This window comes from Ranitomeya imitator, chromosome 2 (genome assembly GCF_032444005.1).
Source record: "Ranitomeya imitator isolate aRanImi1 chromosome 2, aRanImi1.pri, whole genome shotgun sequence".
NCBI classification, from domain to species: domain Eukaryota; kingdom Metazoa; phylum Chordata; class Amphibia; order Anura; family Dendrobatidae; genus Ranitomeya; species Ranitomeya imitator.
The window spans coordinates 597,839,749-597,853,323 of NC_091283.1; positions in this window are offsets into that span (position 1 = coordinate 597,839,749).

Sequence of the window (13,575 nt, forward strand, 5' to 3'; positions counted from 1 at the left end):
GCCAGGATCATATTCCTCACCAACCGTTACACCGATGCCTCTACCCTGTGCCAGTCATTACACTGGCTACCCATCCACTCCAGAATCCAGTACAAAACTACTACCCTCATCCACAAAGCACTCCATGGCTCAGCACCACCCTACATCTCCTCCCTGGTATCAGTCTACCACCCTACCCGTGCCCTCCGCTCCGCTAATGACCTCAGGTTAGCATCCTCAATAATCAGAACCTCCCACTCCCGTCTCCAAGACTTTACACGTGCTGCGCCGATTCTTTGGAATGCACTACCTAGGTTAATACGATTAATCCCCAATCCCCACAGTTTTAAGCGTGCCCTAAAAACTCATTTGTTCAGACTGGCCTACCGCCTCAATGCATTAACCTAACGATCCCTGTGTGGCCTATTTATAATAAAAAAAAAAAAAAAAAAGGTTCCTCGCATCATGTTCTCATACACTTTATGCAGTATTAGCCCTCTGTGTCTGTACTGCTACATACTTAGGCAGGTAACTGGTTCATGCAGCTTTACATGAACACCTGAGCCTTACACTATAGCTGGTCCGAATAACTAAAGCAATTGTTACCATCCACCTCTCGTGTCTCCCCTTTTCCCCATAGTTTGTAAGCTTGCGAGCAGGGCCCTCACTCCTCCTGGTATCTGTTTTGAACTGTATTTCTGTTATGCTGTAATGTTTATTGTCTGTACAAGTCCCCTCTATAATTTGTAAAGCGCTGCGGAATATGTTGGCGCTATATAAATAAAATTATTATTATTATTATTATTACCCTGATAACATGTTATTGAGCACGTTTATTTTCTGCCCAGCCCACATGTCACCTGACCTGCTGGCGAACTGTCCCTGCGGCAGTGGTTGGCATACAGCACTGCACAATTAAGGCTTCTTTCACACTTGCATGGTGTGACGTCCGTCGCAATCTGTCATTTTGGGAAAAAACGGATCCTGCAAATGTGCCTGCAGGATGCGTTTTTTTTCCCATAGACTTGTATTGCCGACCGATCACGACGTATGGCTATACGTCGCGTCCATCGTGCAGTGGATGTGTCGGGTTTTGGCGGACCGTCGGCACGAAAAAACGTTCAAGGGAAAGTTTTTTTTTGTACATCACGTCCGCCATTTCCTACCGCGCATGCGCGGCCAGAACTCCGCCCCCTCCTCCCTGAACTTTAGAATGGACAGCGGATGCATTGAAAAACTGCATCCGCTGCCCACATCGTGCCACATTTTCACAACGTGCGTCGGTACGTCGCGCCAACGCTTAGTGACGGACCCGTACTGACGCAAGTGTGAAAGAAGCATAAGGCTATAAAAACTTAGGGATCTACAGCTCCAGCATAGCTGCCATCACGACTCAAAAAAGGAATGTAATAGTGCTGGATATTGGAGAAGACATGGATGCCACTGCAAGCCGATACTGTGCTTGTTCTGATCTTCCTAAATTATACAGTACAGTATGAAAAAATAAATTTAAATGTCCCAAAAAATACGGTGTGTGTAACACACACTTTTATGATCCCCAAAATTAATGGGTGTGCGTCTTATAACCTTAAAACTGTTCATACCGAGGAGTCGATGCTGGGGGTGGTGCGGTGGTAGTATAGCAGCGAGCGGTGGCCCTGCGGCAGCCGTCATTCTTCTTACGGGGTCCGGCTTCTTCCTCGGCATAGGCGCAGATGGAAGAAAGCAGAGATCTCCATCTGCGCCTGTCTCTACGCGATTGTCTGTAGGAAAATGGACACGGATGTGGCACAGTTGGAGCTCTCGGCTTACTTAGCTCTCAATCTGCGCATGAGCTGCAACCGGCGGCAGGGTCCAGGCAATGCTCCACTGCAGACAGAGTCTTAAAGCTGAGGAGGGAGAGAAGAGGGATTCTCCTTCTCTGCAGGGATGGATAGTGATTAGTGGAGGGAACTGTTGCTGAGCTACCTTCACCAATCACATATCTGTTCCTGTACACTATTTAATGTTGCAACTACGGTACTCACAAGTCCGAGATTTAGGAAAGGTGAGCAAACAACCCCTAACATCCTTCAGAATATACTGCATCAATGAGTATATTCTGAATGATGATTCGGTTCTAGCCATATTTAGTGTAAATATACACCAATGTAGTGCCCAAAGTGTTAATTGCAAATGTGACTCCCACCTCCCTCACTTTTCAGAATACATCCATGTATACAGTAAGTGGGTGTACTCCTGAGGATTAGGGGGGTGGTAGTCACAATATATAGTACTGCAGACATTGTACTGTAATTCACAGATCCCCCATCATAGAGCGTCTTCCGCAGACCCCCCATAACAGTGCGTCACCCGCAGATCTCCCATAAGAGTGTACACCCGTGATATTTGTGTATTTTATTAAAGGTGTTTGCACGGTTTGGCTCAAAATATTTTTTTCCGCTCTAAAATCTACGTGCATCTTATAAAGCGAAAAATATGATATATATACACTGTGTGCAGAATTATTAGGCAAGTTGTATTTTAGAGGATTAGTTTTATTATTGATCAACAACTATGTTATCAATCAATCCAACCCAATCAAAGCTTAATATTTTTGGAAGTCGGAGTGTTTTTTTTTTTTTAGATTTGGCTATCTTAGGAGAATATCTGTTTGTGGAGGTAAATATTACTGTGCAGAATTATTAGGCAACTTAATAAAAACCAAATATATTCCCATCTCACTTGTTTAGTTTCACCAGGTAAACCAATATAACTGCACAAAATTTAGAAATAAACATTTCTGACATGCAAAAACAAAACCCCCAAAAATGAGTGACCAATATAGCCACCTTTCTTTATGATGACACTCAACAGCCTTCCCTCCATAAATTCTGTCAGTTGCTTGATCTGTTTACGATCAAGCAACCTTGGCCATGTCCCTGAGTAACGCACACATTGTGCTTTTTGTTACCCCACTAACATTGCAGCTCTGAAATATGGCAAAACTGGTGGCAAATGGCATCTTGGTAGCTTCACGCTTGATTTTCCTCTATTCATGGGCAGTTATTTTGTGCCTTTTTTGCTCAACATGCTTCTTGCGACCCTGTTGGCTATTTGCCATGAAACGCTTGTTCGGTGATCACGCTTCAAAAGTTTGGCAATTTCAAGACTGCTGCATCCCTCTGTGTTAAATATTAATTGAATTATTATTAATTATGTACTGAGCACATTGCTTCTTGCTGACATTACAGAAGCTATTTCTGTGTATGTAGCTCAGAGTATAAGTCAACACCATATATAAAGGGAACACGTGCTCTGTGGGACATATAAATAACGTCTCTTAGGAGGTGGATGGGGGCTTGTCACCTCCTGCTTTCACCATCATTCTCCATGGACATCAGACAAGTCACACAAGGAAGGAACAGCTGGTAGCCATGATGACTTCAGACTTCACACATACGGCTTTTACCATTCAGAACTTTGGGAAAGATGAGTAACAAGTGATGATATTTACAAACGGACAATCTGTTTGTAACGATTTCATCTATTTTTACATTTTGCTGCAATATGGTTTTTCTGTGGACAATTTAATAAACCACTACATTTTTTATGAAAATATCATGACATTTTTTTTCTTTGAGTAACGCACCTGGTAAAGTCTTGATTAAATAAATGTGCAAAATAAGCATATTTAACACACTGCAAGACATCTCACAATTTTGGACTTTTCAGAACCCGTCAAATCTCTCTTCTGACCCATTTTGCCAAAGGAAAGGAAGTTACCTAATGATTAAGCACACCTTATATAGGGTTTTGATGTCATTAGACAACATCCTTCCTCATTACAGAGATGCACATCACCTGATTTACTTAATTTGTAGTTGGCTCTCAAGCCTGAACAGCTTGGAGTAGGACAACATGTATAAAAAGGATCATGTGATCAAAATACAACTTGCCTAATAATTCTGCACACTGTGTGTGTGTGTGTGTGTGTGTGTGTGTGTGTGTGTGTGTATATATATATATATATATATATATATATATATATATATATATATATATATATATATATATATATATATATACACACAATATTACACTGCTAAAAAAAATAAAGGGAACACTAAAATCCCACATCCTATATATCACTGAATGAAATATTCCAATTGTAAATCTTTATTCATTACATAGTGGAATGTGTTGAGAACACTAAACCTAAAAATGATCAATGTAAATCACAACTAATATCCCACGGAGATCTGGAGTTGGAATGATGCTCAAAATCAAAGTGGAAAATGAAGTTACAGGCTGATCCAACTTCAATGGAAATGCCTCAAGACAAGAAAGTAGTGTGTGTGGCCTCCACGTGCCTGTATGACCTCCCTTCAATGCCTGGGCATGCTCCTGATGAGGCGGCGGATGGTCTCCTGAGGGATCTCCTCCCAGACCTGGACGAAAGCATCCGCCAACTCCTGGACAGTCTGTACTGCAACGTGACGTTTGTGGATGGTGCGAGACATGTCCCAGATGTGTTGAATCTGATTCAGGTCTTGGGAACAGGTGGGCCAGTCCATAGCTTCAGTGCCTTCATGTTGCAGGAACTGCTGACACTCCAGCCACGAGGTCTGGCATTGTCCTGCTTTAGGAGGAACGCAGGGCCAATCGCACCAGCATATGGTCTCACAAGGAGTCTGAGGATCTCTTCTCGGTACCTAATGGCAGTCAGGATACCTCTAGCGGGCACATGGAGGGTTGTGCGGCCCTCCAAAGAAATGCCACCGCACACCATTACTGACCCACTGCCAAACCGGTCATGCTCTCCATGGCGTCTCCAGACTCTGTCACATGTGCTCAGTGTGAACCTGCTTTCATCTGTAAAGAGCACAGGGCACCAGTGGCCAATTTGCCAATCCTGGTGTTCTGTGGCAAATGCGAAGGGTCCTGCACCATGTTGGGCTGTGAGCACAACCCCCATCTGTGGACGTCGGGCACTCAGACCATCCTCATGGAGTCGGATTCTAACAGTTTGTGCAGACACGCACATTTGTGGCCTGCTGGAGGTCATTTTACAGTGCTCTGGCAGTGCTCCTCCTTGCACAAAGGCTGAGGAAGCGTTCCTGCTGCTGGGTTGTTGCCCTCCTATGGTCCCCTCCACGTCTCCTGGTGTACTGGCCTGTCTCATCATAGCGCCTCCAGCCACTACGTTGACAGACACAGCAAACCTTGCCACAGCTCGCATTGATGTGCCATCCTGGATGAGCTGCACTACCTGAGCCACTTGTGTGGGTTGTAGAGTGCATCTCAGGCTACCACGAGTGTGAAAGCACAACCAACATTCAAAAGTGACCAAAACATCAGCCAGAAACCATTGGTACTGAGTAGTAATGAGCGAGTATACTCATTACTCGAGATTTCCTGAGCACGCTCGAGTGACCACCGAGTATTTATGACTGCTCGGAGATTTAGTTTTCATTGCCGCAGCTGAATGATTCACAGCTACTAGCCAGGCTGAGTACATGTGGGGGTTGCCTGGTTGCTAGGGAATCCCCACGGTTCCCTGAAAATTGCCCACACAGAAAATTGCCAATTGCAGCATCACAAAGTTTCAGATCTATGATATTTGAGGTGAAAGGTGAGGATGTTCACATGATGTGTGATCACCTTGTGATTTACAGCTGATCTAGTGCAAAACTACAAACATGCTGAAGATCTGTGGTTTGTAGCAGTCTGTCATTATCAGCAATAGATAGATCTAGTCTGATCTCATCTCTCACTGATTCTGCCTTACTCCTCCCACCAGCCCAGAACAGCAGCACAAGCAGAAACAGCAGCAGTGTGATCCAGAGGAGCTATCAGTACCCACAAAAGAATCACTGTATTATCTGTGGAGTTACATGGGACTGCAGGTCAGATCTAATACATTATCTCAGTGGGAGCCAACCAAAAGCAGGGTGCTGCTGGCTGAGATAGATGGTCCTGGAAGCCCAGAAGGCACCGCAGAAAGGTGAGATTCTGTCAGAGGAGCGGAAGTGCCATAGCAGCTCTGCTCTCCCATTGTCTTCAGTGGCAGTGAATCTGGCACCTGCACTTCCTTCCCTGTCCACTTATGGCTTCCAAGAGTAAGAGTGAACAGACTCTACATAGTTATGTATCATACACATATACTGCAGGTGTAGGCTGGCATAGGATGAAAGAAAATGCAGAGTGGATTTGAATAAGGGTCTCTAGGCCCAGACACACCACTATGAGTGGAATAAGGGTCTCTAGGCCCAGACACACTACAATAAGAGTGGAATAAGGGTCTCTAGGCCCACATACACCACAATGAGAGTGGAATAAGGGTCTCTAGGCCCAGACACACCACTATGAGAGTGGAATAAGGGTCTCTAGGCCCAGACACACCACAATAAGAGTGGAATAAGGGTCTCTAGGTCCACATACACCACAATGAGAGTGGAATAAGGGTCTCTACGCCCAGACACACCACAATGTAAGTGGAATAAGGGTCTCTATGCCCAGACACACCACAATGAGAGTGGAATAAGAGTCTCTAGGCCCAGACACACCACAATGAGAGTAGAATTATTGTTAGCACAGTGGAATGACAACTCCTTAGAGCAGAATACGTACTCTGGGACTAGGGATGAGTGAACCGAACCTGGAGAAGTAAACTGGGCCCAGAGACCTTTGTTGAAATCCAATCTGCATTTTCTTTGCTGCCTGTGTTGTGCTGTATTGTATTTCAATGGAGCCCATGGAAGTCAAGGACAATCACCCGACAGCTAATTATTTGCAGGTGTGCAATGATTGTTTTATAAACTTAAGTTATTGTTATTAGAACTCCTTAATAAACTGTTCTTAATAAACTTGTCGGTAGTTTTTTACGTGGGCAATTTTCGCCGACATTCTGTGCTGCAGAGCATCTCACCTATAATTCTATACTATTCTCTGTTCTGCAGAGAATCTCACGTATACCTGCATACTATCCCCGTCCTGCAGAGCATTTAACCTATAGATCTTTGCTATTCTTTATCCTGCAGAGCAACTCACCTATATCTCTATATAATTCTGCCCTGCAGAGCATCTCACGTATACCTGCATAATATGCCCGTCCTGCAGAGCATTTAACCTATATCTCTTTGTTGCTATTCTCTGTCCTGCAGAGCTTCTCACCTATAATTCTATATTATTCTTCTGCCCTGCAGAGCATCTCACCTATAATTCTATTTTATTCTGCCCTGCAGAGCATCTCACATATAACTGCATAATATCCCCCTGTCCTGCAGAGCATTTGACCTATATCTCTTTGCTATTCTCTGTCCTGCAGAGCTCTCACCTATAATTCTGTATTATTCTTTTGCCCTGCATAGCATCTCACGTATACACTATCCCTCTGTCCTACAGAGCATTTAACCTATAATTCAGCCTGTGGGCAATTTTCTGTGGGCATTCTTCACCTTGCACCTCAAATATCATGGATCTGAAACTTTGTGATGCTGCAATTGGCAATTTTCCGTGTGGGCAATTTTCTGGTCAACACAAAGAATATTAGGCTTGCAATGTTGTATTCCTCTTACATGACGTCTTTTCTGTTTATATGCTTTGCATCCTTCATAGGAAATGCAGTAAAGCTATTTTTACAGTGATTATTGTAGAATACCATATTACAAAATTCTCATTTCATTGGTATCTGAGGTTTTATTTTCAACACTGTATTAGGCCTCACTAAAATGTCTTTTTTCAGGTACATATTACTCCCTCCTCCCCACCTCCATTCCAGATAAAGCAGTTAGGGATGACTGCATTAGAGAAGAAACATTTTAGAACTAATAAAAAAAAAATGATAAAAGGCAGGGGTGTGAAGTAGGTAGTGACTTCAACTTCATTTATAAAGAAATCAGAGTTGGACCTTTGGCTTACCAAATGCATATCCCCATTAACAGAGGCTCCAACACGATGTGTGAAACCATTTTTAAAGCGTAATTTTCCCAAACTACACCTGCTGTGTAGTTGAACGCAGAATTATTGAAAAACTGTGACGACCTTTTATTTTCCAAGACAGTTTACGAAAGATGTCTAACCTTTACAATAATCTTTATTTTTATTCAAAAAAGAAATGCACAAAATGCAGGTATGCCCGGCCCTGAACAAGCTGCTATTCCTCAGAACAATTGTAAGTGTGATCTCCAAATGGCTAGGCGGGTTCCATTCCCAATGAAGCTGAGGCGGTGCTATGCATACATAGATAGTGATCCAAACGCATAAAAAGAGAAAAAAAATGCGGGTCAGGTAGAAGCGCAGGAGCGCGAAACGATCGTCGTCTGTCTTGTCTCCATTCACTCCCGCTCCCCTCCGCAGTGTTGTCTATGCCACGCCACGTCCGATATGGCTTGTAATGCCTAAATAAAGGACTTCTGATTTTTGGAAGATTTGGGCGAGTGCTGCATTTTTTTTCTCTTTTTATGCGTTTGGATCTTTATTTTTATATAGCACTAACATATTCCGCAGCGCTTTACAGTTTGCACACATTATCATTGCTGTCCCCGATGGGGCTCACAGTCTAAATTTCCTATCAGTATGTCTTTGGAATGTGGGAGGAAACCGGAGAACCTGGAGGAAACACACGCAAACACGGAGAGAACATACAAACTCCTTGCAGATGTTGTCCTTGGTGGGATTTGAACCCAGGACTCCAGCGCTGCAAGGCTGCAGTGCCAACCACTGAGCCACTGTGCTGCCCCATAACCTTTATACTAGGGAGGCTTAAAATCCGCCAAATTTTAGTGCACAATATTGTGATTTTAGCCAGTCTTCTTTACCCATACATCCCTCTATAACACAAGGTAAATGTGGGATAAGGCATAAAAGAGATTTCTGGCGCATCTAGCTAACTAAATCGGCACCAAAAATTTACCTAAACAGTTTCCTTCACTTTATTCTAGAGAATAGCTGAGCACTGGTTTCTTGTGGTAATTACAGACAGTATGTATTTAATGTAGATGTTCGGAGAGGACTTGAATTTGTAAAAGCAGAAAACAGTACCAGCTAAGTGAGATTTTCCTTCATAAATCGATCGGCAGTGTGTCAATTCTTTTTGTGCATTCACTAAAGTAGGAAGTTATTAACGCTCCATTGGATAGGTGATAAATTGTGCCACCAATCACAGAAAAGTTGGCTATATAGTCACAACTGAATCAAGTGGTGGTTGAGGAGATGTACTAACTCTCCTTTCTACAGGACTGCCAGAGATAGCTGAGCACTTTACTTGGTGGACCATCCCCGTGATCAACAATCCTGGAGGCTAACTTTCCAAAATCCTACAAAGCCTTTAGGCTATGTATTAGTCATAGTATGTAAAGGAATACAAACATTAATATACGTACTTTGAATATATTTAAGTGTATAACTGTAAAGCTGAGAAAAAAAGATTTCCAGTGGCAGTCTGTAGCTTCAGGACCAGAACTGTGCAAACCTTCTGCAGGCAACCCTTGCCCCCCTTTTTTTTTAAATTAGCAAACATGTAATGATGTCATGTGCGTATAGTGTTGAGCCCGCGAACCTCTTCCTACCCATCAGCATCTTGATTAGTAGGACTCATGTAACATCATGTGTGTCTTGTAGAAGATTTTCTGTAAATCTTTTTGCTTAAATCTATAAAATAATTTACTTTATATGTAATAACATTGGATGAAGGTTATATATTACAATAGAGCCTCCACTTTATAGTTTATCTTTTAAAGTATATATAAAGTTTCATATTCACTTGTATTAAGTGACATTATCCAAGCACGTTCGCTCATCACCAATAACGACATAAAAGGTCCTAAGAGTTTGTAGCAGGAATCCTACAACCAACCCTGTTGATGCTTTATGTCATATATTATTGTGTCTTAAGATATTGTCCATAAATGACCTCATGGAGAGACTTCCATGAATTGTTTCCAAAAATATCTGTTGGTCTTGTACAATTTTGTTTCTTTGAAACTCGTTTTATTAAAGTTTATATAACATAAGGTTACATCGGAGAACAAAAAGCATTTCTCATTAGTACTATCTGGCAAAGTTAACCTTACCTTTACCATACAATGGGTCTAATATGTTAACCAAAAGCATAAGACACCCACATAAGGAATCAAACATCACATACTTTAATCATGAAAGACATGACTCCCCAAACCATCAATGATTGTGGAAACTTCACACTAGACCTCAAGCAGCTTGGATTGTGGCCTCTCCACTCTTCCTCCAGACTCTGGGACCTTGATTTCCAAGGTCTAGCGCAAAGTTTCCACAATCAATGATGGTTTCGGGAGCCATGTCATCTGCTGGTGTAGGTCCACTGTGTGGTATCAAGACCAAAGTCAGCGCAGCCGTCTACCAGGAAATTTTAGAACACTTCATGATTCCCTCTGCCGTCAAGCTTTTTGGAGATGGAAATTTCATTCTCCAGCAGGACTTGGTACCTGTCTACACTGCCAAAAGTACAAATACCTGGTTTAAAAACAACAGTATCACTGTGCTTGATTGGCCAGCAAACTCGCCTGACCTTCCAAGAGGAAGATGAGAGACACCAGACCCCACAATGCAGATGTGCTGAAGGCTGCTATCAAAGCAACCTGGGCTTCCATAACACTTCAACAGTACCACAGGCTGAACGCCTCTATGCCACGCATGCAGTAATTGAAGCAAAAGGAGCCCTGACCAGGTACTGAGTGCATTTACTGAACATAAATTTCAGTAGGCCAACATTTCGGATGTTAAAAACATTTTTTGAAGCTGGTGTTCTAAAGTTTTCTAATTTACTGAGATAATGACTTTTGGGTTTTCATTGGCTGTAAGCCATAATCATCAACATGAACAGAAATAAACACTTGAAATACATCACTCTGTTTGTAATGACTAATATATGGGTTTCACTTTTTGTATTGAAGAACTGAAATAAATTAACTTTTTGCTGATATTCTAATTTTGTGAGATGCACCTGTACAGGTCAGTGTCTTGACCACTAAATTTGACCAAAATTATTCATCTTGGGAATGTAGAACTTCAGGACAAGCACCGTTATGCCATAAGGGAGGCTCCGCTAATGTGTTTTCAAATTGAAAAATCCTTTTGATGGCTCTCCACACTTGAACTGTAATGGCCTGTGCACACGTTGCAGATTTTTGTGCAGGTTTCTTCCTTTTTTCACCCCCGCAGATTTCTATTATGGAATGGGTGCAGAAACACAGCAGTTCTGCACAAAGAATTGACATGGTCCTTTTTTTAAGCTGCTGCGTTTTCTGTGCAGATTTTTCTGCACCATTAGCACAGCATTTTTATTTTGCCATTGATTTACATTGCACTGTAAATCACTTGCAGATCTGCAGTGTTTCTGCGAGGGGAAAAAAAAGCTGCAGTTCTGCAGGAAATGTGCAACGTGTGCACATACCCTAAAAGTCTGTGAATTGGCAAGAAGGAGCATAAACATTGTCTTTGTTCCTACAAGACCCCAAAGACTCAACCAGTGCACAAGGTGGTGTTCAGAATTAGGCAAAACAAAATCTGCTATCCAGTGTTGTAGAAAGCAAAGTTGGCCAGCTAAGTAGTGCCTGTTTCATAAGTCCTGATATTTCCGGAACCGGAAAAAAACAGTATAGATATCATTGCTCGTGTGTGTAGTTCTTGTGACATACGTGTGCAGCTCGTGTGCTGTACAGCGGTACTGTCAACACTGTTCCCTGGTGCTGAAGACAGCTCACATCATTCTCCCCTGCTCCGCCAGTGATCAGGGGAGAATGTTGAGTTATATTCAACTGATAAGAGCAAGAGCAGGCAGCGGCTGATAGGACTATTACTCCCAACAGCCTACACCTGCTACCGCTAACAGTGAGAGCAGCTGCCGGCTGATGGCAGCATTCATCAGACGCCGCTTGTGCTAAAAAAAAATGAAAAAACTGGTATGGGTCCCCTGTACTTTTGATAGTCAGGCTGTCAAAACTGACAGCTGCAGGCTGCAACCCTCAGCAAGGCTGGTTATCAAGAATAGAGGGGTCTTCACTCTTTTTTTTTAAATTATTATTGAAATAATTAAAATAAAAAAAAATGTGTGGTGCCCCCCCGTTTTTAACAACCAGCCTTGCTAAAGCAGACAACTGGGGGCTGGTATTCTCAGGCTGGTAAGTGGCCATGGATATTGACCCCACTAGCCTAAAAATAGCAGCCCGCAGCCAAGGCGCCAGTTCTGGCTCTTCTCACTTACCCTGTGGTGGTGGCAAGTGGGGTAATTAATATTTGTAGGGTTGATGTCACCTTTGTATTGTCTGGTGACATCAAGCCTATCGGTTAGACGCCCCTCCATTACTAATCCTGTAGTTAGTTGAATGGTAAATAAACACACAGCAAGTATAAAGTCTTATTTGAAATAATAAACAAAACACACTTTGTTTATTTTTTAAATAAAAATGTAACAGTTATACTCACCTAACGCCCATTCCATTGAAGCCCTCGTCTCCTATAATAAAACAAAATAAAAAACAACCATATCCCTCACCTGTCTGATGTTTAGTCCCATGCCGCAATCCATTTCAGGGAATAGTTTTCAACCTGTAAGGTTGTAAGGTGTCAAGATGCGACTGTCCAGGCTGAGAATCACTGGGGAATGAGCTGCTGCGAGCGCGGTCATCAAGGTTATCGCTGGTCACTGAGGCTGGGCTGAACGGCGGTGAGAAGCATCGTGAGAAAAAGTAATTGAGTTCATCGCAGATCACCGTGAGAATGGTGATTTGTGGTGAAGTCACTGAGCTGAACTCAGTGACTTTTTCCTCACACTGATGAGGTCACCGCAGTTCAGCCCAGCTGGGAATGCAGTCTCAGTGATCTGTAGTAACCGCTAGTCACTGATGCTGCGCTTGCGGTAGCTCATTCGTCAGTGGTTCTCAGTCTGGACGATCGCCTCTTGGTACCGCCCAGGTTGAAAACTATTAATCCCCCAGACATGGATTATGGTGTGGGACAGTTCGACAGACAGGTGAGGGATATGATTTTTTTTTTATTTTTTGTTTTATTACAAGAGACGAGGGATTCAATGAAATGAGCATTAGGAGAGTATAACTGTGTTTGGTATTTTTAAATAAAAATGTGAAAGTATGTTTTGTTTTTATTTCAAAACAAAAGACTTTATACTTGCTGTGTGTTTATTTACCATACAACTATAGGATTACTAATGGAAAGGAGTCTTATAGACGCCTCTCCATTACCAAGCCATGGGCATGATGTCAACAGACAATACAAAGGTGACATCAACCCCACAAATATTACCCCATTTGTCACCGCCACAAGGCAAATGGGAAGAGCTGGGCAAAGTGCCAGAATTGGTGCATCTAATAGATGTGCCTCTTCTGGGCGGCTGAGGACTGCTATTTTTAGGCTGGGATTGGGGGGGTCAATATCCATGGCCCCTTACCAACCTGAGAATGCCAGACCCCAGCTGTCTGCTTTAGCAAGGCTGGCTGTCAAACATGGGGAGGCCTCACACAGTTTTTTTTTCAATTATTTATTTTAAAGGGAACCTGTCACCCCGAAATTCGCGGGTGAGGTAAGCCCACCGGCATCAGGGGCTTATCTGCAGCATTC